General features: G+C 43.4%; 1 protein-coding gene across 1 annotated transcript in view; it reads left to right on the top strand.

The window, feature by feature from the left end:
• PPP3CA (protein phosphatase 3, catalytic subunit, alpha isozyme) overlaps window positions 1-6,391 on the top strand; it is a 334,145-nt gene that overhangs the window by 160,598 nt on the left and 167,156 nt on the right. The gene's annotated exons all lie outside the window — the stretch shown is intronic.

The raw sequence follows: 6,391 nt of genomic DNA, 5'->3' as shown, positions 1-6,391 counted from the left end.
CATGGAGTACTATTCAGCTTTAAGAAACAATGGTGATATAACACCTCTTGTATACTCCTGGATAGAGCTGGAACACATTCTACTAAGTGAGGTATTCCATAATCTTTTACTGTTGAATCTACACATTAAAGGACTAAGGATATTTTATATATACACAAATATTTTTGTGTTCATGTGTTGAATATATATGAGATTGCGATACTCTAAAAGATGGTGTACAACTGGGAGATGGTAAAGATTTCTGTGATAATACTTTAAGAAGTAACATTGTTTGCCAGTAGGAATACTAAGTGGCATAAAGAATGTGGGATATTCATTGGGAGAGATCAGACAAAGTATCATAATACATCCGCGGTGACTGAGTAAGCACCTAAGCTAAAGCAGTGGTTCTCAAAGTGTGAGCCCCAGACTAGCACCGCCGTCGTCATCACCTGGAAAGTTGTCAAAATGTAAATTCTCAGGCCCCCCTCCAGAACTGCTGAACTGGTTGTATTGGGTGAGGCCCGACAACCTGTGTTTTATGAAGTCCTCTAGGTAATTCTGATGCACATTAAAGTTTGAGAAACACTGGACTTTAGGAAGAAGACCATATTTCTCTCTTTCCTGTAGCGTTTTATACCTAGCAAATGAGACTTCACTTTTTGAGTGTTTCAGTCCTGTTACTTCTTAGGATCAGAAACATGTCTTGCATAAGTGTGCTTCTTTTAGGCCATAAAAATTAAATCTTTTTTTTTTTTTTTTTTTTTGAGACAGAGTCTCACTCTTTTGCCTGGGCTAGAGTGAGTGCCGTGGCGTCAGCCTAGCTCACAGCAACCTCAAACTCCTGGGCTCAAGAGATCCTCCTGCCTCAGCTTCCCGAGTAGCTGGGACTACAGGCATGCGCCACCATGCCCGGCTAATTTTTTTAGTTGTCTGATTAACTTATTTTTTATTTTTAGTAGAGATGGGGTCTCGCTCTTGCTCAGGCTGGTTTCGAACTCCTGAGCTCAAATGATCTGCCCGCCTCGGCCTCCCAGAGTGCTAGGATTACAGGCGTGAGCCACCGCGCCCGGCCCATAAAAATTAAATCTTGTCAGAAAAAATTTTGTGTAATATAAAGCATCTATAGACTTTGTGGAGTTTGCTGAACTTGGAGGTTTTCATTTTTAGAGAAGCTAAAAATGTTTTTGTCTCTTAAATGTGATCATTTTGACATAGAAAAACATTGAGACACAGAATATTATCCTTTTTGAAATAAAGGAGACATTTAAATATATCTAAATTGCTTCTTCAAAAATTATTGGTCTTCACATATATATTTGAATGTGACCGTTAAGAGAAAGGTAGCTCTTTTGAATATCAGACCACACCCTCCTTGATCAAAATGTTCCTAATATTTCCTATTCCAAAGACCTTGATGTTATTTACATTTTATTTTTGGCTGGAAATGCTGTTTTTTCTTGTTTATAATTCAAAAAAATAATAACTTCTGGTTAGGGTCAGGCAGGAGGCAGAGTTGGCTTCAGTGGTATTAACCTGCTGTCAAACCAGCAGTGACTGAATCCAGCCATCGACTAACTCTGTTAGTTACGACCAGTGACTCCGTGCACGGAATTCAACATTAAGTGTAGCAGACAGAAAAACTCTCCAAACAAAACAAATGGCAAATATTTTATAATTACATACAAAGCCACTCCTAACTTTCCCTCCAGTCCTTCCCTCCTACTTTTTATTAATAAAAACGTTTCACTCTCAGATGTTTAGAGAAGAGTTGTGCTAACATCTGCCATCGTTTGCCCTCATTTAAGAAAAACCTAGGAATTTGTGTCCTAGTTATTGGAAATCTGGATAATCCTTCATTCCTTTAGCATTTCTCTAACGTTTAAATGAACAAAGCTTCCGCCTTCAAGTGTTTATAAAGCAATAAAAGGTTGGCATTCATTTAAGATTTTTCCCCTGAAAACGCAGTATGTTTTATTTTGAAGAAGACAGGACCAGGAAGCTGCCTGGTCCCCAGCCTCCCTGCATCCGTCCCTCTGGAGAGAGAGATGAAGCAGTGTGGACGTCCTCTCATGGGGTGTGGGTCTAGCATATGGATTTAGACTGGACGGCAAGCCCTCTTCATGGCAGTAGAGATGAAGTTTATCTGTGGGTCCTTAGTCCATTTGTGTTGCTATAGATGAATACCTGAAGCTGGGTAATTTATCAAGAAAAGAGATTTATTCGGCTCGGGGTGCTGCAGGCTGTGTAAGAAGCATGGCATTCGCATCCGCTTGTCATGAGGACCGCAGGAAGTTGCCATTCATGGTGGAGGAGAGCAGGTGTTTGACATGGCGAGAGAGGGAGCAGGAGAGGGGAGGCAGGGAGGTGCCAGGCTCTCTTTAACAGTCAGTTCTTGTGAGAACTTACTTGTTGCCTATGGCACCGAGCCATTCACGAGGCACCCACCCCCACAACCCAGACACCCCCGCTAGGCCCCGCCTCCATCACTGGGAATCAGATTTCAGCGTGGGATCTGAAGGGGACAGTTATCCAGACTGTATCAGATCCCTGATCAAAACAAAGGAGGCATGAGGCAAGCCCTGCTTTTTTTTCCCTGTTAGCTTGCCTGGTGAGGATGATGGCTGTTTCAGAGATTCAAGCTGAAGAATGTATTTCTGTGTTGCAGGCATTTAGTGAAGAAAAGTATTTTCCCTCTGACTTTTTTCTGAAAATCGAGTTGAACTTCTTCTTTCCTTGCAAACATACAAATGGAATGTTTTTTTTTAAAAAAAATGTGGCAGCCATCCGTGTGGCAACTCATTTTGGTAATTCAGTTTAACACACCCTCGTTGGGCATTTACTTGGTGCAGGTGGCGTGGGTTACACACAGTTGAATAAGGCCTGGTTTCTGCCCCCCCAGGGGCTCAGCATATAACAGGATACACGGAAACAAATATTGAACCAAAGATCAGCACATGGAACTGTTGATTAAATTAAAGGATATGATCTAGATTTACTCAAGCGAATGAGGAAGTATCCAAGTGGATATAGTTAATTTAAAGCCAGAATGTTTTCCTACCTTCTAAATGGCTAAGGTTTCCCTCACAACGCCCACTGATGGTTATGCTCCATCTCTGAGTTAAGAAACCATTAAATAGCGGGAGAACTACCCGTCTTCAGTATGCACTGAGACCCTACTCGGAAGGCTAGGACTGGAGACGATAAAACATACGGGACACAGTACTTGGCTGGATGCCTCAAGGTCTGACTGGGAAGTCAGACACGTGAACAGATAATCACTGTTTCATTTTTTAAGAACTATAATGGAGGTGCCTACAAACTGGCGCGGGAACTCAGCAGAGGGCATGTGGGGAGCCAAGAAAGCCCTGACGGCGTGCGTGATAATGAATCGGATCAGGTACGATGAGGGACATTTTCCCACGTGGAAAAGCTGGGGAAGGACATTTCTTGACAGAGGTAAACAGCAGCACGTTGAAGACACTGGTATTTTTTTGTAAAGTGGCAAGGAATGTTCTTTGAGGCTTGCTGTGAGAAGAGAGGGTGGAGCAGGGAGTGAGAGGTGGGGTGCGGGGCTCAGACTGAGGGCAGAAGGCCAGGTTCAGATGCTGGGCCTCCTGACACTGCTCTGTAAACAGTGGAGGGTCGCAGGACCTTTGCACAGGAGAGTTACATAAGCCAGTCGGTGCTGGACTAGCATCCTAGACGAGTGGGGTGGAGTCGGGAGGAACTTGGGGAAAAAGGGGGGCAGGAACCTTGCATTCTCGTCCAAGGGAGCCCTGGCCATGACTTTGCAGAGTGTGGGGACCGAGTCCAGTTTTCACACAGGGCCTTTTAAAATTGGTGTTAAACTTGAGCTTTAAACATCTGCTTTGTTTGTGTTTAGTAAAAATCAGTATCTCTCAAAAGACTTCTTCAGTATCAGATGGTTTCTGCAGGGATCCGATTTGCATTTCTCCTTGGAGTTCTCATATTTTCCTCGTTTCCCTTTGACTCACCGGAGAACATTCCGCTCCTTTGTAAAGCAGAAGCAGACCGGGAGCTCAGGAATTTGAATGGAGCGATTTAGAACTCATTTTCTGCTCCCTGGGCCGAGGGGACAGGCCGGCATCAGCTGGGCAAACCGCTAATCTCTCCGGTTTGTCTGTTTCCTGCGGTGGGGGTTTGTCCCCCGGGGCAGCGCAGGGTTCCCTCGGTGGCCGGGCCTGCCCGTTTAGCATGTCAGGCGGTTGCCAGGAGAACCCTCTGGCTTGGTTCCTGGATGCGAGAGTGGACCGGCGGCCAAGCTTAAGGTCGTGGCATTCCTTCCCTTAGAGCAGCTGACGTCAATTAGGAGAACTCCCTTCGCCTGCGCTCTGGGGAGAGTTAAGTGGGGTTAGGAAGCCAGTGTCTTCTGGGGCCTGAGAGATCAGTGTTTATTCTCCTCCTACTGTCATTTGTCACTGCGAAGCAGCGTGGCCTCAGCTTATAAGGGGATAAAATATTACTTCTGGGGCATTTTGCCCACTTGTGATTTCAGTGGCCAGATCTTTAGGGCCTGCCCTGCAGCCAGAGGCCTGTTCTGGTATCCGGCCTGCTGCTGGCAGTCAGCACGTTTCGGTCCCAGCCTGGGGCAGCAGGCAGCACATCATTCAGATGGCCTTAGACGCCTTAATTTGGGTCTTTGATTTAAAAAAAGATGATGAAAGATGTCTGCATGAGGGCGAAAGTAATTTTCCCCTGATCCGTTCACCGCTCTGGTCTTGGGAGGTCCTTCTTGCAAACCCATTTTACAGACGAGAAAAGGGAGACTCCGAGTTGAAGTCTGTGTTTCCAAACTTAAGCGTGGATCAGAGTCACCTGGAGGTCCTCATAAAACAGGTGGCTGAGTCCCACCTCCAGGGTTTCTGAGTTAGAAGGTGTGGAGTAGGGCCTGAGAATTTGCAGATCTAGCAAGGTCCCAGGTGCTGATGATGCTCTTGGTCCAGGACCACACTGTGGAGAGCACTGGATTAGGAGTCACACTGAGGTAGCGTAGCTTTCATTAGGCATCCATCTACGCAGCTCGCGCGTAGCTATTATGCTGTGTTATACGCACTGTTCTTCCTCTGTATTACGTGTTCAAAGTCATGTGCTTTCTATTCATTTGGTAGAATTTGTTCCTGCTCATTGCTGAAGAAAACATGTCAAGAATGCTGATGCTAAAGGTTCCTAAGAAATAGAAGGAATACATTATTTTAACTATGGATTATAATTTATTATGTTTTAAATAAGAATATATTGCAGTAACAGAAAGAGGAAAGACAAAACAATAATGCTTAGCATATTTGGGGCATAAAGTTTACGTATAGAATTTTTCCCAGAAAAAAATTCATAGTTCTTTTCTTTACAAGCTCCTTGGGCGTTTACTGTAGAAAGCTACCACCGGGACAGTTTATAAAGGAAGAGAAGGCACGCTGAGCATCAACAGCATTTTTCAGTGAGTTGGGTGGTAACGAAGACAGCATTGTATTAAGAATAGCTGAGCCATAGCGATCCGGTATTTGTGTGTACAAGCCAGTAATAATCCACTAACATCAGTAAACGTGTAACACTGTCTACAGCAAACACTTGACAGTCATTACAATTACATCATAATTGCGTTAGCAGTTATTTTGCTGAGGACATAGTATACATATCCTTTTAAATTTCTTATGAATTGGTACTTTTCACAAACAGTGAAGTATTGAAGCGCCTTTGGTAAGGCAGTGCCTGTAGTTTTCATAGGAAGACAAACATCCCCCAGACTATTATTCTTAAAATGTGAAAGTGATCACTTGCAGGATTCATGCTCTGGTTCTTTTGGAGAAGGTTAAAATATGTTAAAATCAATACTGTTATAGCTTTAAGAGAAGTGATGTTTCACATAACACTGAAATGCCTCCAGGTAAGGAAAGAGTATCTTCTTAGGTACCTGGAAAAAAAAAAAAATAGATGTTTCCCTTTGTTTACCCAGATTATACCCATGCTTCCACTCTTATCTCATGTTCCAGATTCCCACTGAAGTGGGTTCCTAATAATTGATTTTATTCCCCTTCCAAGCCAGTAACATTCGTCGCTTTAATGGACCGACCCAAATACGGGTCACAGACTGGTAGTGGTCCATGACAGAGTTTTCACAGGTCCAGAGTGACATTGTCATTTTCACTTTAGTGAGAATTTTTTCTTTTTGTATATGAAACTATGGTGACAGTAGATAGTACTTGTTATAGATTTGGGGGGACAAATGAATGAGTTTTTTGTTGTAGGGCTAACATTTGTTAGGTTCTTGGTTTTTGCCCTTCATTATTATAAACACTGTACTTTTTAAATCTCAGGGTTCACAAAAACCTATGAGGGAAGTACTGTTATGACCTCCATTTTATAAACAGGAAACTAAAGCTTAGTGAAATTT

The sequence above is a fragment of the Propithecus coquereli genome, unplaced genomic scaffold (genome assembly GCF_000956105.1).
Source record: "Propithecus coquereli isolate 6110/MARCELLA unplaced genomic scaffold, Pcoq_1.0 Scaffold581, whole genome shotgun sequence".
NCBI classification, from domain to species: Eukaryota; Metazoa; Chordata; class Mammalia; order Primates; family Indriidae; genus Propithecus; species Propithecus coquereli.
This window is presented reverse-complemented; position numbering and strand designations above follow the sequence as displayed.